Source organism: Lepidochelys kempii, chromosome 3 (assembly GCF_965140265.1).
Source record: "Lepidochelys kempii isolate rLepKem1 chromosome 3, rLepKem1.hap2, whole genome shotgun sequence".
Taxonomy (NCBI): Eukaryota; Metazoa; Chordata; order Testudines; family Cheloniidae; genus Lepidochelys; species Lepidochelys kempii.
In genome coordinates this window covers 81,422,548-81,445,446 of record NC_133258.1, presented here as the reverse complement: position 1 = coordinate 81,445,446, position 22,899 = coordinate 81,422,548, and the positions used below count along the sequence as shown (strand labels likewise).

The window sequence follows — 22,899 nt, the reverse complement described above, 5'->3', positions numbered from 1 at the left end:
TTCTGCGGAAAAGGACATAGGGGTGACAGTGGACGAGAAGCTGGATATGAGTCAGCAGTGTGCCCTTGTTGCCAAGAAGGCCAATGGCATTTTGGGATGTATAAGTAGGGGCATAGCGAGCAGATCGAGGGACGTGATCGTCCCCCTCTATTCGACATTGGTGAGGCCTCATCTGGACTACTGTGTCCAGTTTTGGGCCCCACACTACAAGAAGGATGTGGATAAATTGGAGAGTCCAGCGAAGGGCAACAAAAATGATTAGGGGTCTGGAACACATGACTTATGAGGAGAGACTGAGGGAACTGGGATTGTTTAGTCTGCGGAAGAGAAGAATGAGGGGGGATTTGATAGCTGCTTTCAACTACCTGAGAGATGGTTCCAGAGAGGATGGTTCTAGACTATTCTCAGTGGTAGAAGAGGACAGGACAAGGAGTAATGGTCTCAAGTTGCAGTGGGGTTTAAGTGCAGTTTAAGTTGGATATTAGGAAAAATTTTCACTAGGAGGGTGGTGAAACACTGGAATGCGTTACCTAGGGAGGTGGTAGAATCTCCTTCCTTAGAAGTTTTTAAGGTCAGGCTTGACAAAGCTCTGGCTGGGATGATTCAATTGGGGATTGGTCCTGCTTTGAGCAGGGGGTTGGACTAGATGACCTCCTGAGGTCCCTTCCAACCCTGATATTCTATGATTCTTGGACCGTGACGCATAGTACATTTGTTTTAAAGAGATAATTGAAAGAGCTCTCCAGTTTATAAAGCAATAATTCAGTTACCAAGTGAATAGAATAAGAAAGTAAAGATCAATTATTTTTTCATAACAAGAGACTGGACATTGGAAATCCAAAGCAATCCTTTCATTGTGATTATTATATTGCAACTAGAAAAGGAGTACTTGTGGCACCTTAGAAACTAACCAATTTATTTGAGCATAAGCTTTCGTGAGCTACAGCTCACTTCATCGGATGCATAAAAGTGGAAAATGCAGTGAGGATGTTTTTATACACACAGACTATGAAAAAATGGATGTTTATCACTTCAAAAGGTTTTCTCTCCCCCCACCCTTGCAACTAAAGATACAAAGTGATAAATTACACGTGTTCCAATTGTGTTGTACATTGTACAGTGTGCAAAGGGGGAAGGATCAGGCAATATGCACTGCTATGAAGGACTGATGAGCAAAGTACATCAAAAGCTTTGTGCTGTTCTATCAGTTCTAAGGGTGCAGCGCGACATTGTGCACATGCTGAGCTACATGGTTCTGTAGCAAGGCAAAATGTAGCTATGATCACACCCAAAGAGAGCAAAGCCTGTTGCCAAAATCCTAAAACTCATTCAAATAAATTATGCAAGTACAACTGGTACAAGAAATGCATAATGTAAAGCAGTCTCTGACTCTCTGCATAGGTCACTGCATAATCATAGCCCTGGTCTACACTAGGACTTTAGGTCGAATTTAGCAGCGTTAAATCGATGTAAACCTGCACCCGTCCACACAATGAAGCCCTTTATTTCGACTTAAAGGGCTCTTAAAATCGATTTCCTTACTCCACCCCTGACAAGTGGATTAGCGCTTAAATCGACGTTGCCGGCTCGAATTTGGGGTACTGTGGACACAATTCGATGGTATTGGCCTCCAGGAGCTATCCCAGAGTGCTCCATTCTGACCGCTCTGGACAGCACTCTCAACTCAGATGCACTGGCCAGGTAGACAGGAAAAGAACCGCGAACTTTTGAATCTCATTTCCTGTTTGGCCAGCGTGGCAAGCTGCAGGTGACCATGCAGAGCTCATCAGCACAGGTGACCATGATGGAGTCCCAGAATCGCAAAAGAGCTCCAGCATGGACCGAACGGGAGGTACGGGATCTGATCGCTGTTTGGGGAGAGGAATCCGTGCTATCAGAACTCCGTTCCAGTTTTCGAAATGCCAAAACCTTTGTGAAAATCTCCCAGGGCATGAAGGACAGAGGCCATAACAGGGACCCGAAGCAGTGCCGCGTGAAACTGAAGGAGCTGAGGCAAGCCTACCAGAAAACCAGAGAGGCGAACAGCCGCTCTGGGTCAGAGCCCCAAACATGCCGCTTCTATGATGAGCTGCATGCCATTTTAGGGGGTTCAGCCACCACTACCCCAGCCGTGTTGTTTGACTCCTTCAATGGAGATGGAGGCAATACGGAAGCAGGTTTTGGGGACGAAGAAGATGAGGAGGTTGTAGATAGCTCACAGCAAGCAAGCGGAGAAACCGGTTTTCCCGACAGCCAGGAACTGTTTCTCACCCTAGACCTGGAGCCAGTACCCCCCGAACCCACCCAAGGCTGCCTCCTGGACCCAGCAGGCGGAGAAGGGACCTCTGGTGAGTGTACCTTTTAAAATACTATACATGGTTTAAAAGCAAGCATGTGAAAGGATTACTTTGCCCTGGCATTTGCGGTTCTCCTAGATGTTGTCCTAAAGCCTTTGCAAAAGGTTTCTGGGGAGGGCAGCCTTATTGCGTCCTTCATGGTAGGACACTTTACCACTCCAGGCCAGTAACACGTACTCGAGAATCATTGTAGAACAAAGCATTGCAGTGTATGTTTGCTGGCATTCAAACAACATCCGTTCTTTATCTCTCTGTGTTATCCTCAGGAGAGAGATATAATTCATGGTCACCTGGTTGAAATAGAGTGCTTTTCTTCAGGGGACACTCAGAGGAGCCCATTCCTGCTGGGCTGTTTGCCTGTGGCTAAACAGAAATGTTCCCTGCTGTTAGCCACAGGGAGGGGGGAAGGTTGAGGGGGTAGTCACGCGGTGGGAGGAGGCAAAATGTGATCTTGTAACGAAAGCACTTGTGCTATGTATGTAATGTTAACAGCAAGGTTTACCCTGAAAGAGTGTAGCCACTGCTTTATAAAATGTGTCTTTTTAAATACCGCTGTCCCTTTTTTTTTCTCCACCAGCTGCATGTGTTTCAATGATCACAGGATCTTCTCCTTCCCAGAGGCTACTGAAGCTTAGAAAGAAAAAAAAACGCACTCGCGATGAAATGTTCTCCGAGCTCATGCTGTCCTCCCACACTGACAGAGCACAGACGAATGCGTGGAGGCAAATAATGTCAGAGTGCAGGAAAGCACAAAATGACCGGGAGGAGAGGTGGCGGGCTGAAGAGAGTAAGTGGCGGGCTGAAGAGAGGGCTGAAGCTCAAATGTGGCGGCAGCGTGATGAGAGGAGGCAGGATTCAATGCTGAGGCTGCTGCAGGACCAAACCAGTATGCTCCAGTGTATGGTTGAGCTGCAGCAAAGGCAGCTGGAGCACAGACTGCCACTGCAGCCCCTCTGTAACCAACCGCCCTCCTCCCCAAGTTCCATAGCCTCCACACCCAGACGCCCAAGAACGCGGTGGGGGGGCCTCCGGCCAACCAGCCACTCCACCACAGAGGATTGCCCAAAAAAAAGAAGGCTGTCATTCAATAAATTTTAAAGTTGTAAACTTTTAAAGTGCTGTGCGGCATTTTCCTTCCCTCCTCCACCACCCCTCCTGGGCTACCTTGGTAGTCATCCCCCTATTTGTGTGATGAATGAATAAAGAATGCATGAATGTGAAGCAACAATGACTTTATTGCCTCTGCAAGCGGTGATTGAAGGGAGGAGGGGAGGGTGGTTAGCTTACAGGGAAGTAGAGTGAACCAAGGGGCGGGGGGTTTCATCAAGGAGAAACAAAGAGAACTTTCACACTGTAGCCTGGCCAGTCATGAAACTGGTTTTCAAAGCTTCTCTGATGCGTACCGCGCCCTCCTGTGCTCTTCTAACCTCCCTGGTGTCTGGCTGTGCGTAACCAGCAGCCAGGCGATTTGCCTCAACCTCCCACCCCGCCATAAACGTCTCCCCCTTACTCTCAGAGATATTGTGGAGCGCACAGCAAGCAGTAATAACAGTGGGAATATTGGTTTCGCTGAGGTCTAAGCGAGTCAGTAAACTGCGCCAGCGTGCCTTTAAACGTCCAAATGCACATTCTACCACCATTCTGCACTTGCTCAGCCTGTAGTTGAACAGCTCCTGACTACTGTCCAGGCTGCCTGTGTACGGCTTCATGAGCCATGGCATTAAGGGGTAGGCTGGGTCCCCAAGGATACATATAGGCATTTCAACATCCCCAACAGTTATTTTCTGGTCTGGGAATAAAATCCCTTCCTGCAGCTTTTGAAACAGACCAGAGTTCCTGAAGATGCGAGCATCATGCACCTTTCCCGGCCATCCCACGTTGATGTTGATGAAACGTCCCTTGTGATCCACCAGAGCTTGCAGCACTATCGAAAAGTACCCCTTGCGGTTTATGTACTCGGCGGCTTGGTGCTCCGGTGCCAAGATAGGGATATGGGTTCCGTCTATAGCCCCACCACAGTTAGGGAATCCCATTGCAGCAAAGCCATCCACTATGACCTGCACATTTCCCAGGGTCACTACCCTTGATATCAGCAGATCTTTGATTGCGTGGGCTACTTGCATCACAGCAGCCCCCACAGTAGATTTGCCCACTCCAAATTGATTCCCAACTGACCGGTAGCTGTCTGGCATTGCAAGCTTCCACAGGGCTATTGCCACTCGCTTCTCAACTGTGAGGGCTGCTCTCATCTTGGTATTCATGCGCCTCAGGGCAGGGGAAAGCAAGTCACAAAGTTCCATGAAAGTGCCCTTACGCATGCGAAAGTTTCGCAGCCACTGGGAATCGTCCCAGACCCGCAACACTATGTGGTCCCACCAGTCTGTGCTTGTTTCCCGAGCCCAGAATCGGCGTTCCACAGCATGAACCTGCCCTATTAGCACCATGATGCATGCATTGGCAGGGCCCATGCTTTCAGAGAAACCTGTGTCCATGTCCTGATCACTCACGTGACCGCGCTGACGTCGCCTCCTCGCCCGGTATCGCGTTGCCATGTTCTGGTGCTGCATATACTGCTGGATAATGCGTGTGGTGTTTAATGTGCTCCTAATTGCCAAAGTGAGCTGAGCGGCCTCCATGCTTGCCTTGGTATGGCGTCCGCACAGAAAAAAGGCGCGGAACGATTGTCTGCCGTTGCTCTGACGGAGGGAGGGGCGACTGACGACACGGCTTACAGGGTTGGCTTCAGGGAGCTAAAATCAACAAAGGGGGTGGCTTTATATCAAGGAGTATTTCAGGCAGGACTTCACGGAGGGTTCCAATAAGAAATGGTGCACCTAAGTTATCGTTCTTATTGGAACAAGGAGGTTAGCCTGGCCTCTGATTGATACATGGCTAGATTTACCTCGCTGCACCTTCTCTGTGAGTGACTGCAGTGTGACCTAGAGGAATGAGTCCCCTAGACAGGGGAGGAGGCAAATGAGTACAAAACAAATCTGGTCTATTTCTTGTTTTGACCCACTCCATCTATCTTTTACATCTTTGGCTGGCAGCAGATGGTGCAGAAGGACTGCATGCCATCCACATCTCATGGCTGCTCAGCAGAAGATGGTACAGTACGACTGCTAGCCATCCTCATCTCTTGCCTGCCTGGCAGAAGATGGTACAGTACGACTGCTAGCAGTCCGTATCGCCTGCCCGCTCACCATAAGACAGTTCAATAGGACTGACTGCAGGACTAAAGAGAATGACCTGGTCAAGTCACTCCAAATTTAGTCCCTGCGCCCATGTCTGCCCAGGCACTCCCAGCCGACGTGGCCAGGAGCACCTCGGACACGACGAGGACGACTACCAGTCGTATTGCACCGTCTGCTGCCAGAAGGCAATGGGTTGCTGCTACTGTGCAGCAAAGCCGTACCGCGTCTGCCAGCACCCAGGAGACATAGGGTGACGGTTACCTGAGCGGGCTCCATGCTTGCCGTGGTATGGCGTCTGCACAGGTAACTCAGGAAAAAAGGTGCGAAATGATTGTCTGCCCTTGCTTTCACAGAGGGAGGGAGGGAACGGGGGCCTGACGATACATACCCAGAACCACCCACGACAATGTTTTAGCCCCATCAGAGTGCTCCATTGTGACTGCTCTGGACAGCACTCTCAGATGCCCGATTGTTTGCCGTTGCTCTGACGGAGGGAGGGGCGACTGACGACACGGCTTACAGGGTTGGCTTCAGGGAGCTAAAATCAACAAAGGGGTGGCTTTACATCAAGGAGTATTTCAGGCAGGACTTCACGGAGGGTTCCAATAAGAAATGGTGCACCTAAGTTATTGTCCTTATTGGAACAAGAAGGTTAGCCTGGCCTCTGATTGATACATGGCTAGATTTACCTCGCTGCACCTTCTCTGTGAGTGACTGCAGTGTGATCTAGAAGAATGAGTCCCCTAGACAGGGGAGGGGGGGAAGCAAATGAGTACAAAACAAATCTGGTCTATTTCTTGTTTTGATCCACTCCATCTATCTTTTACATCTTTGGCTGGCAGCAGACGGTGCAGAAGGACTGCATGCCATCCACATCTCATGGCTGCTCGGCAGAAGATGGTACAGTACGACTGCTAGCAGTCCATATCGCCTGCCCGCTCACCATAAGACGGTTCAATAGGACTGACTGCAGGACTAAAGAGAATGACCTGGTCAGGTCACTCCAAATTTAGTCCCTGCGCCCATGTCTGCCCAGGCGCTCCCAGCCGACGTGGCCAGGAGCACCTCGGACATGACGATGACGGCTACCAGTCGTACTGTACCGTCTGCTGCCACAAGGCAAGGGGTTGCTTGTAGCGTCTGCCAGCACCCAGGAGACATAGGGTGACGGCTACCTGAGCGGGCTCCATGCTTGCAGTGGTATGGCGTCTGCACAGGTAACTCAGGAAAAAAGGCGCGAAATGATTGTCTGCCCTTGCTTTCACGGAGGGAGGGAGGGAACGGGGGCCTGACGATATGTACCCAGAACCACCCGCGACAATGTTTTAGCCCCATCAGCCCTTTAATCCTGTGGATTTGGCTGCTTTCAAAGCACAGGCAGAAGAGTTTTCCACCAACCCAAGAAGGTTTATATCAGTTTTTGAGGGGTGCCTCAGTAGTCACAAGCCAGACTGGGATGATTGTAACATCCTCCTGCGAACCCTATTGTCTGAGGTTGAAAGACAACAGGTTGTGTCCAAAGCAAGGGAGAAGGCGCAGAAACGGTACGACCGGGATCGTATTAATGTCCCTGACCCGGATGCACAAGTCCCTCGAGCCGACCCCAGGTGGGATCCAAATGATCATGGGGATATGATCCGCCTTACCTCCTATAAGGAGTTGCTTTCGCATGGACTCCGTCACTCGGCTATCTGACATAATAATTGGGCAAAGCCATATGAAGTAATGCAGGATTTAAAAGAAAGCCCAGGGGCCTTTCTACAGCGTATGGGGGACACAATTTGACAGAACACTAATGCAGACCCCGATGATCAGGCAACTGAGTCAATTATTAAGGGAATTTTTATGAGCAAAGCAGCCCCTGATATTAAGAGAAAGTTACAAAAAAAGGAGGATTTAAGGGGCATAACCATGGCACAAATCTTAGAGACTGCAAACCGAGCTTATAGTCAGAGAGACAGAAAAGAAGGAAAAGCAAGTAAGACTAATGGTAACAGCGGTACAGGCCGGCACTTTTAAGGGAAGTGACTGGGGAGGAAGGGGCCGCGGACGCGAACGTCCGGGCTCGCAGGAGAGACTACTGGGTCGCAACCAGTGTGTCTTGAGTCAACAAGAGGGATACTGGAAAAATGAGTGCCCAAAGAGGAAAGACAAGGGAGGTGCCCCTATGATGGCGATGGTGGAGCAGGAATAGGGGTGTCAGGGGAGACGGACCACCCTACCCCCAGAACCCCGAGTAAAGATGCGGGTGGGAAGCTCAGAAATAGATTTTTTAGTGGACTCTGGAGCGACACGAACTGCTGTAAATCGACCCCTTCAGTTGCCAGTAGCAGATTCCCTTACTGTGGTGGGAGCCACAGGCAGGGACACCAAGTGCCCAGTGTATGCCCCAGCGGAATGCGCTTTGGGAAACAGGACTATATCCCACAAGCTGGTATACCTCCTTGAGTGTCCAACACCTCTGCTGGGACGGGATCTGCTTTGTTGCCTCGGTGCCACCCTGCATTTTACTGAGGATGAAATAACCCTTACCTTACCCCCTGAGAATGCATGGATCGTGACCCTTGCAGTTGAGCCCTCAGCCATGCAAGCCCCAGAATGGAGCCCGTGGGAAGACCAGGTGTACCCCCTCGTGTGGGCATCAGGGATTCCAGGAAAGGCCACCCACCAGACCCCCATTACTATTCAGCTCATACCAGGAAAAGGCCCAGTGCAAGTAAAACAGTATCGAATCAAGAGGGAAGCCAGAAAAGGTTTACAGGCAACTATTGATCGACTCCTAATGTATGGTTTCTCCGGGAATGTCAGTCAGCCTGGAACACTCCCATTCTACCCGTACAGAAGTCTGATGGCATGTATCGGCTGGTACAGAACCTAAGGGCAGTCAATAAACAGCTTAAGACTTTGCACCCTCTTGTCCCTAACCCGTATACCTTATTGGCTTCTATAGGGGAACAGTATACCCATTTTTCAGTCCTCGATCTAAAAAATGCTTTCTTTACCATCCCAGTTGCCACCCCGTCACAAAAAATCTTCTCCTTCAAGTAAAAAAAACAAAAAAAAAGTTAAAAAGCAACTTTGCTGGACAGTGTTGGCCCAGGGATTTAAAAACTCCCCCACCCTCTTTGGCCAGGCTCTGGCCAAAAACCTAAAAAAATAAAATAATAAAAAGGCCCTCCTTCTGCAGTACGTAAATAATTTGTTAATTGCCACTGTGGGCCAAACCCCCTGCCTTAAAGCCACCATGAGCCTCCTGAATTTTATTGGACTCCAGGAATATCGGATAGCACAAAATAAGGCTCAAATCGCCCTCCCAAAGGTATGGTACCTCGGGTTTCACGTACAGCAAAAAAAGTGTCAGCTTTCAAGCAAAAAAAAAAAAAAAAAACTATCAAATTCCTACCCCAAGTAATCATAAGCGGCTCAGGGCATTTCTGGGTATGGCAGGCTTTTGCAAAATATGAATCCCAAAGTTTGGACTGTGGGCTAAACCCCTGTACAACTATATAAAAAAAGCAAATCATAACCCCTTCTATTGGACCCCAAAAGCTAACAGGGCATTTAAAATCCTAAAAAAAAACAAATAAAAGCCCCAGCTCTGGGCCTGCTGGATCTCTCTAAGCCGTTTCAGCTGTATGTACATAAACAAAAAAGGAATGGCCCTAAGAATGCTCACACAGCTGTTAGGAGCATAGAGACGTCCCGTGGCTTATTCTTCTAAGCAACTGAATCAGGTTGCAAAAGGTTGGCCGGCATGTTTACGGGCGGTCGCAGCTACTGCCCTAGTGCTTAAAAAAGCCAAGAAGCTAACATTGGGAGGGGTTATGCAAATCTATACTCCCCATATGGTCCAAGCCTTATTAAATGCAAAAAAAGGGCTTTGGCTCACCCAGGCTCAGATTGCTTGGTACCATGCTAAGCTGTTAAAGAACTCTGAAGTCACCTTACAGCCTTGCCCCTCCCTTAACCCAGCCATTCTCTTGCCAAAAACATAACTGTTTAAAAATCTAATGCCCAGTACTCCAGCCGTCCAAATTTAAAAAATGTACCCCTCCCAAATGCAAATTATAAATGGTACACTAATAATAGCAATACTGTAATAAATAGGCAAAAAAGAAGCGGGTTATGCTGTTGTGACCCTCCATAACACTGTAAAAGCTGAAGGTTTGCCTGCTGGGACTTCTGCCCAGCTTGCCAAACTAATAGCCATAACCCGTGCACTTAAACTATCAAAAAAAAGCAGATCAACATTTTTACTAATTCAAAATAAGCTTTTGGTGTGCTGCATGCTCGTGCTGGCCTATGGAAGCAAAGGGGAATGCTGACAGCCCAAGGCTCCCCAGTCAAGTATGGGCCCCAAATCCTCCAGCTCCTAGAAGCCGTACAACTTCCCTCGGAAATGGCAGTAGTACACTGTAAAGCCCATAAAAAAAAAAAAATCAAAATGTGGCCAAAGGTAACGCCCGGGCGGATAGAGAGGCTAAGCATGCTGCCACCCTGCCATCCCCTCAGACTAAAAATGCCATATGCATGCCCTTATCCCATCAGGAGGGGAGCTTCCAACCCCTCAGTACTCTTAAAAAACAAAAACAAAAAACAGCTAACTAACGAACTTGGTCTCAAAAAATAAATAAATAAATAAATAAAAGGCTCCATTCCCCAGAAAAAAAGGTCCTCCTACCAAAGGGCCTAATCCGGCCAGTGCTGCAAAAACTACATCAAACCACTCATGCTGGCAGGGAAGCACTTATCCAGCTAATAAAAAAAATACTTTATCACTTCCGGACTCCGACCCCTGGCTCCCAAGTACAAGCGAACTGCTTAGTCTGCCAAAAAATAACCCCCGACCGGAACATCCTGTGCCACCAGCTGCCCTAGAACCCACTCCGGGCCCCGAACAAGTGTGGCAAATAGACTTTACTAAGTTTCCCCGGACCCAAGGGTTCAAATATCTCCTTGTCATAATAAATCGGTTCAGCGGATGGCCAGAAGCCTTCCCATGCCGTAATTGCACTGCCAGAACAGTGGCCCTCAAGTTTATTAATCATTCCTCGCTTTAAACTCCCCCTGTAAATAAAATCTAACAAAAAACACATTTCACATCAAAAATCACTCAAAGCATCTCACATGTCTTACAGATCCCCTGGAAACTCCATACGCCCTGGAGACCACAAGCCAGTGGTGTAGTAAAGCGTACCAATCAGACCCTTAAACAACATCTCGCAAAAGTGTGCCAAAAAGCCTCACTGCAATGACCTAATGCTTTGCCCCTCGTCCTACCTCGTATCCGCGTTCTCCCTAAGGGTAAATTAGGGCTTAGTCCCTTTAAAATTATGTTTAAAAAAGCATGGCCTATAAATAGCACCCTGGTTCTATCAAAAACATAAAAGCTAGGTAATGGTTTTTTGTCACAGTATGTGTGTTTCCTGTCTGCTGTTCTCTTGTCTTTTCACAGGTATACCAAGAATTCCCAGGCTCTCCCCTTAGACTCTCCCATCCACTCCTTACAGCCCGGTGACTCTATGCTTTTTCGTACCTAAAAAAACAAGCCTCTCCAAAAAAAATAAAAAGGACCCTATACAGTCCTGCTGGTCTCTCATACAGCGGCAAAAATCAAAAAACACAAAAACTAAATCCATCACTCTCGTCTAAAGGCAGTACCCGCCCCCTCGTCAGCAAAACAGTGGACCATCCAACCTGCTGACTCCTCATCTAGTAACAGTCTCGGGCTAAAGCTACTATTTAAAAACACAAATAATAAGCATTTTAACGCTAAAATGGGCCCACCCAGGTACTAAAAACCCTAAATTAAAAAAACTCTAATAATAATTAATTAAGTAACATTGTTATTCATTGTATTGGTATTTCCAAATTGTGCATATCAAAAGCATAACTCCTTTGTTTTGCTTGCGGACCATGTTGCTACTTTAATAAACCAAACTAATTGCTGGGTATGTGCTCCAACTCCACTGTCCCCCAAAATGGAAATGCCCCTTGACATACTGCCCCTAACCCTAGCAAAATTAGCTGCCACCAAAAAGCAAAAAAAAACCAGACTCGCCGTTCTAAAATAAAATCTCTTTACAGCAAGCCACCTATCAGGACCAAAAGTATTCAGCTGCAGTACTCACTAAAAAAATATTATGTTTTACCCAAATCCAATCTAATTACTATAGGCATCCTATAAAAAAAAGCTCCTGTGTTATTACACAGTAAGCTAATAAATATTAAATAAAAACAAAAAAAAACAGTAGTATAAATGTAATGGTTCCTCCCCTTTTAAAAAAACTTACAAATCTTCCCACAAAAAAAAAATTAAAAATATAACTTGCCATCGAGTTAATATCTCCAATATAGCAAGCCAATAGTAAATTTGTAATGGTCCCTATAGCAAATGTAATTTAAACAGCACGATTAAAAACGCCCCACTTGTACCCAAAAAAATAAAATTCCCCCTTAGGGGCATATAAACTGTTTAAAAAAGCAGCCTTAAATATCCCAAAAATCCCCTTAAAAAACAGTCCTTACTGGGCCCTACAGGGTCACTATTTTGTATGTGGTCAAAAGGCTTACAAGGTGCTGCCAGCCAACTAAACAGGTAGCTGTTATATAGCTCATGGAGCTTTCCATAACTGCCACACTGCCCAAAAAAAAAAAAAAAAAAAATTAAAAGTGTCCAAAACACCCCTATTAAGTCACAAAAAAAAAAAAAACAAAAAAAAAAACCCTGCAGCAACTAACTACAGCATTAAAAAGCAATATAAAAAATTCCCTCACAACCAAAAAGCTTGTAGGGTGCTCTGTACTAAAAATAGCGCCACTGTTTTCCGGGCCAGCCATGGCATGCATAGGCTGCTATACTATAAAGCTGCAAATAGTACTTAAAAAATTGCCTTAAAATTAAAAAACTCAGTTAATAATTTAAAATCAGCAATAAAAAATTAAATAAAAAGGTACAGCAGCTCAAAACGTTTTCCCTCCAAAACAGGCTGGCTTTGGACTATCTTTTAGCATCCCCCCCAAAAAATTTGTGCCCTCGTCGAGCCCCAATTTTATATAATAAATAATAGCAATTATAAAATCTATAAAAAAATGGTACAGGCTGAAGCCCATGCCCAAGCCAAAGCACAGGTTGCCTATACTGCCCCAAAAAGCAATTGATTGCAAACCTTGTTTTCAGGCTGGGGTTTGTCGTCTTCGCTTGGTGGTTTATTTAGCCTGTTATTAAAACTTCTCTTTCCTGTATTGCTTGTATTAATAGTATTATGCTGTGCAGTATTATGTATCAAGGCCCTTTTGCAAAAGTTAATAAATCATTCTCTTCAGGGCTATCACAAAATACTTATGCAAAATCCTATTATAAAAAAATAAGTAGCCCAAGTGAGAAAACTCAAAGCCAAGGCTGTTGAGTGTTCTCAAAGGAGGGAGTTGTTAAGGACACTGGGGCATGGCCATTAGGTAACTCGAGGGGATGGAAAACCACGAGTGTCGATGAAGCCCCCTTGCACTAGGCCCAAGCGTCCTTGGCCCTCCCGCCTGGAGGCACTCGCAGCAGTTATGCTGAGAATCTGCAACAACATGTTGCAAAGTCAAACTGCCTGAAACTAAACAAGGCCAAACAAAGCAAATATTAAAAAAAAATGCTAAATAAAGCAGCTTTATGTATAATTTAACAAATAATACAAAAAACAAAAAAACTAGCTGGTAACTAAATTGGCTGGCTATATGAATACTTAGGGCAGTTTGCTATTAAATAAATATGCTAAAAAATGTATAAAAGCCTGTGTAACTTCCTGCTCTGGGTGCAAAATTTGAGATTCTATCCTCCCTGTACCTTTCTGCAGCTGCAAATAAACTTTTCTGCTTCTCCACCCCGTTGTATTTATTGGGTGAAGCATACCGGGTAGCGAACCAACCCCTGCTGTTGTTTTTCTTCTCGGCACTGAGTGCCGGCAACAATGGGAAGGGGAGACAGGGACATTTTTATTAATGCAGAAATACATTTGTCATACAAATGGAGATAGGATTGGCAGTAATCTGGGAGTGTGGAAAAAGGAGGAAGTACAGGAAAGTTGCAGTGATGTCATCAGTCTAGTCAGCAGAACAGTTCTTTTATTAAGTAGACTCGTAATATTGTTGAGCAATAAGTGGCTTTGTGTTATGATTGTCTGAGAAACAACTCTTGTGTTCTAATTACATATACATTTCAAGGTTTTTTCAGGATAAAGGGATGAGCAAGTCTATAGTGAACTGTATTACAACACCATAGCTTTGATCATAATAGCCAGATATTTTATACAGCACTGGTGGCCAAACTTCTTAACATGTTGGCTACGTACTGAATACAATGCAGGCCTCTGTCTACACAATAAGCACAACAGTGTTTTTGTAATCAGTCTGCAAGACTTATCAGACTTGGTTACAACAAATACTGTTGCATTGTGTGCATGCAGCAGCTTTTTTCACAGTACAATCATATTTGTGTATCCACAACTTCCATGCTGTCTGACTATATTTGTATCACTGCAGCCTGGAAAATGTGGGCAGAAAAGTACTTCAGTAAGGGATACAGTGCCCAGAGAACATATACTGCAATGGTTACTCTCAGAGGATTGACTATACTGTTGTGATGGGGTGGACTAGGCCCTGAGGTGCCCTGCTGGAGGCCTCATGACCCTACCTCATCCCGCCCCAGAAAAGGGCAGAGAAGAGGGTCCTCCAAGTGAGCTAGAATGGATGCAGGGGAACCAGGCAATGAGAGGGACTGCAGGAAGCAGCCAGTCAGGGACCCAGCAGGGCCATATAAAAGGAGCTGCAGGGCTAGCATGAGTTCAATCTGTTAGCAGTGACTGAGGGAGTAAGAGGTGCTCCTGGCTGGCTGCAGGGGCTGGGGAACCAAGAGGTGCTCCTGGCTGATTACAAGGGCAAAAGCAGGTAGTTACTGACGGGGAGTGAGGAAGGAACTTCTGGCTGGCTGCTGGGACTCAACTAAGAGGCTATGGGGAAGTGGCTCAGGGAAACAAAGAGCAGCAATTAGTAAGGGATGCATCATGAGGCTGCTATACTTAAATGTTCCCTGGTTGGGACCTGGAGCAGTGGGTGGGACTGGGTCCTCCCCCACCCCCAACCACTGGTAGGAAGTGGCTATGCCCTAAAGAAGGGAATAAGAACTGTGGCACCCTAAGGAAGAGGTCTGCACTGGGACTGACTTGGTGAGGAGCTGTGGTCGGTGAACTGACTCCAAGAGTGGTAGCTCAGCAGGAAGACTGGTGTCACTGAGGACTCAAGTAGAGTCAAGGAGTCCCCTGGGAATAAGCCCTTGGGGCACTGCTCAATTCCAGAGTAGGAACCTTGCAAGCTGACTGGACCAAGCGAGGGTACTGCAATGGGCCCTCATTAAAAACTAAGCCCAGGGAGGGCTGCAGAGAAGGATATACCAGCTAAGGGTACCATGATTGGCCCTGTTGGACTATTTTAGAAGAGCCAAGGAAGAGCTGAAGGACATTGAGAATACTTGGATTGTGTACCACAGAAGGGGTTTGTTTGTTTTGCACACGGGCAGAGTCACCAAAGACCTGCTTGACCAAGAGCAGCGGCTGACAGGGCACCGTGAGCTGAGGAAATTGAGGGAAAAACTGCAGGTATACATACTCGACCAGGGAACGCTCAGGAGAGGAGACTGCACCCCCTTATAACTGTGCATAGACATGCAGCCTTTTCCCCACACTATTGACCATAATGAGGTGGGCCATGTGATCTGTCTTTCTCAAAGCCAGCAGATGAAATCCTGATCCCATTGACATCAACACTTCCATGATTTCAATGGGGCTGGGATTGAACACAGATTATCTCAAGTTAGCGCTGCTTGTTGTGCTACAGTAATGCCAGTTCTATGAACAATGTGGGTTATTTAATATGCCATGGACTTGAGCCATTCATTGGGCTCTGTGGGCAGAGGAATTCCAGAGAGCAGTCGCAGTGTTCTAAATTGCCTCTATCTGCTCTGCTGAGATCGTTTTGGTCATAAATATAAAGGGAAAGGTAATCATCTGTCTGTATGCAGTGCTATAAAATCCCTCCTGGCCAGACGCAAAATCCTTTCAGTCTGTAAAGGGTTAAGAAGCTAAGGTAACCCTGCTGGCACCTGACCCAAAATGACCAATGAGGGGACAAGATACTTTCAAATCTGGAGGGGGGTGGGGGGGAGAACAAAGGGTTTGGTCTGTCTGTGTGGTGCTTTTGCTGGGAACAGATCAGGAATGCAAGCCTTACAACTCCTGTGAAATTAGTAAGTAATCTAGCTAGAAAATGCATTCGATTTTCTTTTGTTTAATGGCTTGTAAAATAAGCTGTCCTGGAGGGAATGTATATTCCTGTTTTTGTGTCTTTTTGTAATTTAAGGTTTTGCCTAGAGGGATTCTCTGTGTTTTGAATCTGATTACTCTAAGGTATTTACCATCCTGATTTTACACAGGTGATTCTTTTACTTTTCTTTAAATAAAATTCTTCTTTTAAGAACCTGATTGATTCTTTCTCATTGTTCTGAAGATCCAAGGGTTTGGGTCTGTGTTCACCTGTACCGACTGGTGAGGATTATTAGCAAGCCTTCCCCAGGAAAGGTGGTGCAGGGCTTGGGGGAGGGGATATTTTGGGGGAAGAGGTCTTCAAGTAGCCTCTTTTCCCTGTTCTGTGTTTAAAACGCTTGGTGGTGGCAACATACTGTTCAAGGACAAGGGAAAGTTTGTACCTTAGGGGAAGTTTTAACCTAAGCTGGTAAGAATAAGCTTAGGGGGTCTTTCATGCAGATACCCACATCTCTACCTTTGAGTTCAGAGTGGGGAGGAACCTTGACAGTTTCGCTCCTAAGATCTGAATTCTCTATTTAGTGAGGAGTTTAACATTTTGGCGGCGCCGGGGGGTGTGTGTGTAAAATAACTATTAGTTGTAAATTGGTCTGAGTATTTGCTAAATCATTGTAATACAGTGTTTACATGTTGTTCACCACTTTACTCAATTGCAACAACATAGAATAATGGAATCATAGAAATGTAGGGTTGGAAGGGACATCAAGAGGTCATCAGTGCAGTCCAATGTGCTGAAGCAGGACCAAATGTACCATGCAGTCAAATTGCACAAGTCAGCTGCTGTTTTTTTCTTTGCTGTGTAGACCCTTAAAGTCTTCTGTGCTTGACATACATGGAAATATTAGTATTGTCATCTCCTATGTGACGCCATATAGATGTACTCATATGACTAGTAAGGAAACTATTTGTCAAATAACGTTTCCTGAATCTTTTCTGTATTGTTACAGACACACTTGCTGACAGGTATTTTGAAATTATCAAAATTGAAAATGGCATGATTATATTATGTTTTTGACAAATAAAATATGCAGAATTTTGCAGAAATTTAAAATGTGTGCAGAATTTCCCCCCAGGAGTAGACTAGCAGCCTATATTTGCAAGGATCACCTCTGGAACTTTTTAAAACTTGGCATTATATTAGCTACCTGCCAATCATATGGAATAGAGGCTGACTGAAATGATAGGTTACATACCACAGTTAGTAGTTGTGCAATTTCATATTTGAACTCCTTCAGAACTCTTGGGTGAATATCATCTGGTCCTGGTGACTTATTACTGTTTAATGTATCAATTTGTTCCAAAACCTCCTGTACTGATGTAACCCACACACCTCTTAGGTGTGGTGCTCTGTTCCCTCTAGTGGCACCGAGACTACGTAGAGATTAAGGAGTCTGCTCTACAGCCTTAGCTAAGGGCCATGTGGCTTTTAGCTCATATAGTAGAGGCTCACGCATTAAGCTTCAGGTTTAATCCTGCCCGCCAAGGGCTGTCCCTAGCCATTTTGGTGCCCTTTGCAGCCTCCCAGGCCTCTGCGGGGAGGGGGGGGGGCAGGAGGGGGCTGGCCCCAGGCCTCCATAGGGGGCATAGCTGGCTCCCCCGGCCTGTGTGGGGGGACAGGAGCAGGCTTTGGGGGCGGGGGAAAACTGCCCCCCAGTACGAGCCGGCGGAGCAGAGTGGATCGGGTCCGGATCACTGCACTTCCCGCTCCACTTCTTGCATTCACGGGGCGGCGGGAAGTGGAGCGACCTACCACCAGCCTGCTCCACTCTGCTCACCTGGGTCCCAGCCTTGGGACTGGGGGACAGAGGGGAATTGCCCCCCAGCACTCACCAGTGGCACAGAGGGGGCTGGGGCTGGGGCGCTGCACTTACAGCTGCCTGGTGAGTGCAGGCTCGACCCCTGCTGCAGCCCTCAGGGGTGTGGGGGCAGAGCTAGGGCAGGAAGAGACAGGGCTGGGGTGGAGCAGGGGCAGGGGTTATGGGAAAGAGGCGGAGCAGGGGCTGGAGCAGCACGCAGCTGCATAGAGCACCAGGAAATTTGGTGCCCTAAATTTCCTGGTGCCCTATATGCAGCTGCGTACTTTGCATATGGGTAGGGACGGCCCTGTGCCTGCTGGCAACCGGCGTCTGTCAGTGTTACACTAACACCTCAATCTGGGATAGTTCCTCAAATCTGTCACCTAAACAGAATGGCTCAGGTTGGGAATCTCCCTCACATCTTCCGCAGTGAAGGGCAATGCAAAGAATTTGTTTAACTTCTTGGCAACTGCCTTATCTTTGAGTGCTCCTTTAGGTACCTGGATTGTCCAGTGTTCACTATAGTTGACTCTGTTTCCTCTTCACTGTACTTCTGGTCAGAGGCTGCTTCAAAAGAGCTTCTGCCCCACCCTGTGAATCTGGTTTTGTCTAGCACAGTTTCAGAACCTGTCTCATTTAGTTGCGGTACTGAAAGTTTCCCCAAAGCTTAAAGCATTGCTGCAAGACATACTGCTGAGGTGGTTTGGGTTCCTCCACACTTTGGCTTTTGATGTTATTTCTTGACAAAAGTCTGAGACGACAAACAAGTGCCCAGGTGTGGTTAGGTCAGTTGTCTTCCTGTATATTGCTCTGAGTGAGGCAGAAATCAAGCTGAGGAAGTAGGAGGGAATTTAACATGGCAGCCGGAGCCCTCACTCCCCCCCCACCCTGGCCCTGATCCCCCTCCTGCCCTTCAAACCCCTCAATCCCAGCCCAGAGCACCCTCCTGTACCCCAAACCCCTCAGACCCACCCCAGTCTGCACCCCCATCCAGAGCCCTCACACCCCCCAAGCCCCTGCCACAGCCCCCTCTCACACTCTGAACCCCTCAGTCCCAGCATGGAATACCCTCCTGTACCCCAAATCCCTCATCCCTGGCCTCACATCAGAACTCGCACCCCCAGCAGGAGCCCTCACCTCCTCTCACATCCCAACCCACTGCCTCAGCCTGGAGCCCCCTCCTGCACTCTGAGCTCCTCATTTCTGTCCCCACCCCCAGCCCCCTGAGCAAACCCAGTGAAAATGAGCGAGTGAGTGAGGGTGGGGAGAGCAAGTGATGGGAGTGGGGGGAATGGAGTGAGCGGGGGCAGGGCATGGGTGGTCGGTTTTGTGAGAGTAGAAAGTTGAGAAACCTACCAGGTGCTTGTAAATTAAGATACATGGAGGCAGGAAGAAAGTGGCTACTCCTAAAAAAAAAACAAACAAAAAAAAAACACACCTTAGAACTAGGTGTTTTAGCTGGAGTTGTTAACGTGCAATTGCCTCAGTTTTTGCAACCTTTGTTCAAAGTGAACAGCAGGAACTGTGTGCATATTGTGAAAAACTAAGAAAGAACTCCCTGAATGTTCAGTTTATTAATTTAATTCTCAATGAAGTAAAAATCCAGTCTAGGACCAGGTCTACATGGACCCCCCCCAAATCTTTTCAATCAAGTTAAGCTAACTCAATTGAAACTCCTCTCTTAATATCAATGTACACACAGTTTAACATTTTTAACATGATGTGACCTGGCCATTATATAACCTGGGTTTCCTGCTACGCTAGGATGCAGTTCCCTAATTATACTTGGCCACCATTTTGTCATTACTGAGTTAATTTGACTGAAAAATACTTTTTTTTTCCCATGACATGGCTGTAGAAGGGATTTATCCATCAGGAGTGAGAAGAGTGAAAGAAACAGGGAGTTCTTTCCTAGTCTAGTTCATTCACAATGAAGTACACAGTTCCTGTTAACATAGGAAAAAAAGATAGCAAAACGGTAATTTTCATGTAGCATAGGCTATAAGATGATCAGCTCAGGCAATCTTAAAGGTTTGTCTAAATGAGCACTGGGTCTCCAATCAGGCTAGTTCAACTGAGTTAGCTTAACTCAAATGTAGAACAGCTTTTTCCAGTGTGTATGGTCTAAGGTCTAAAAAACTCAGATTCTACTTCAAATGCTTGTGAGCTGGGACAAATTTTGCCCTCACTATATCTGGGCAATCTCACTGAAATCAAATAGCTACTCCTGTGCAAGTCCACTGAGCAAAACAGGGTTTCACAGAGGTACCAAAGGGCAGAATTTGTTCTGAAAAATCTTTACTACTGATGATGCATGGAAAGGAAAAAGCCCAGCTTCACTTTGACTCCTGTAGTAGTTTGTAGGACTGACAGCTAGAAATGAATGTTACTACTTACCAAAATTTGTTATTCGGTAGGATTTTCCTCATCCACACACTTTACTATTTGCACAAAAATGACAAAAGGCCAACCACCCTATATCTAAGCAAAGATTAGTATTATTCTGAAGTGTCATTCTGAAGTCTCTAAAACTTCATTAATTTTATTAAACACTTATTAATACTGTGACAAAGTTCCACAAGCTGTCTACTGTGACAAAGTTCCTGCTCTACCTTGGTGGGTCTTGCGCTTATTGGCGGATTTGCTCGCCTTGGAGCTTCACGGCAGCCTTCAGCTTGGCCGTTTTTCTGAACCCACAGTCTAGGTCGACTCCTCCTGTGTCTGACCAGGAGTTAGGAGGATTTGGGGGGAACCTGGGCCTGCCCTCTATTCCGGGTTCCAGCCCAGGGCCCTGTGGAATGCAGCTGTCTAGAGTGCCTTCTAGAACAGCTGTGTGACAGCTACAACTCCCTGGGCTACTTTCCCATGGCCTCCTCCCAACACCTTCTTTATCCTCACCATAGGACCTTCCTCCTGGTGTCTGATAATGCCCAGTCCTCCAACAGTCCGTGTTCTCACTCTCAGCTCCTAGTGCCTCTTGCTCCCAGCTCCTCACATGCACGCCACAAACTGAAGTGAGCTCCTTTTTAAAACCCAGGTGCCCTGATTAGCCTTCCTTAATTGATTCTAGCAGCTTCTTGATTGGCTGCAGGTGTTCTAATCAGCCTGTCTTAATGGTCTCCAGAAGGCTCCTGATTGTTCTGGAACCTTCCCTGTTACCTTACCCAGGGAAAAGGGACCTACTTAACCTGGGGCTAGTATATCTGCCTTCTTTTACTCTCCTGTAGCCATCCGGCCCGACCCTGTCATAATATATAATAAAACTAAAGTAGAACCAACAAACAATGAAAAGACATTCTATGATGCATTATTCTTGGAGAGATTATTGCTAGTTTGCACATTAATTTTCAATGGATCTCCTAGTTACCCATATGAATTAGTAGGGATCTACTCTGTATTATATATAATGGATTTTCAGACACTTAACGCTTGCCTTTTGCTTGTACGGAATTACACAACTGACACTTTCATCAGTACAAGTTGGCAACATGAAAAGAACAAATTAGATTTTCTGATGAATTATTCTTTTTATTTATGAACTAGCAGACAAATTATTCAATAACCTTCCCTTTGAATTAAGGAAATAATTTCCCTAAAAACCAGAGAAGTATTTCCTGAGTGCTTTGTGTATTAAAATTTATTCTAAGCCCTATTAAGTTGCTGTTTTGAATTCCAATTTATTGTGTATTACTGTTTGTTGGTTTTGATAAAGTCTTTGGCTTTGCCAACAACCATGGCAAAAACCTAAGGTGGGAGGTGAGCTTAATGGGTAAAGATATCTCTATCACTCTGTTCTGAGGGTTCAGCTGGAGCCCAAAAACAATAGTATGATATTGACTGATGAACTTGTTCTTTGCCACTTGCCTGCTTGGCTCCTTTTCCATGTACCAGGACAAGTGAGATCTTTGTTTTAGGAATCAAGGAGGCTGGTGTAGTTATTTTATATGCAATCAATCACTTGCTCGATTGTTTTGAGATTTTTTTAAAGGAAAATCATTGACATACTGTTACACCAGCATTGTAGTTAACAACTCAGTGTAGAATAGAAACATTCTGGTTATGGTTTCCATAACCGTATCTTATATTAGTATGATTCTAATCTCTCACTAAATTTTCCTCGTGTCACTCCATTAATTTCAATAGCATTATTCCTGAATAATTGTACTATTGTAACTTAAATCTGAATCAAACACCTCCCTTCCCCCCACCCCGTATATTAATGACATTTGAAAACCAACCTCAATAATACAAAACGGTCACATACATACACGCATGGGAGTTGACTGATTCCTGCCAAAAAAATAAAATTCAATTTCTTGACTTTTCTAATTTAATCATAACTTTGCTCTATCATGTCTCCATTTTATTATATAACAATTAAAAGACAAGATGATTGGACCTGCTTTGTAACTTTGTAGGGTGTTTCAGTTGCAAGGTCTTTTTTGGTTTTTGTTAAATACAGGACTGGGTTCCATGTGAAGAATGAAACCCCAACGTTTTAACTGATATCAGCCAGGCATTAACAACTGACTTGGCAGTTTTCATATCTAGGTACAGCAGTGTTCCAAAAAGGGAAAAAAATATCAAAACTTGTAAATACGTTAATCAATGCTTATTAAATAGTAAAACTTTATCACTCTCTCATGCTGCAAGAAAGCAATCTGACATTTAATTTCACAGTAGCTGTTTTCTATGAAGTTGGTACACTACTTGTGGCGTCACTATCTTTGAGAGATTTTTTAGAGACATTTCATTCTACTCCAAAATTAAGTCTCAAGCTGGCTTCTAGAGCAATACTGATTTTATCCCCTGATGAAAATGCATGGTTTTGCTGTTTCAAAATGGTGCTGAGCAGAATTCTGTATTTTATCTGTATGTTTCCACAGAAACATATACAGAAATAGCCTATTGAAGACAACATAGGATATGTTGGGTTTTCCATCATTTGCAGTGTAAGTCATAACTGGATGTAAATAATATGCTACAGCTCAAACAAGTTATGGGCCTCATGCAGAAATTACTGGGTGAATTCTTATGGCCTATTGTTACACCAGTGGTCAGACTAGATGATCAAAATAGCGGTTTCTGGCCTTTAAAAACACACTATGAATCTTAGATATATATTAGTACTACAACTAGGAAAATTCAGTTTTCTTCAACTAATAGTCCGCTGTTTACTTCTGTTTAT

The 22,899-nt window shown here is 45.6% G+C and overlaps 1 protein-coding gene across 1 annotated transcript in view; it reads right to left on the bottom strand.

The window, feature by feature from the left end:
- Window positions 1-22,899, bottom strand: part of CRYBG1 (crystallin beta-gamma domain containing 1) — a 151,570-nt gene that overhangs the window by 79,530 nt on the left and 49,141 nt on the right. The window lies entirely within an intron of this gene.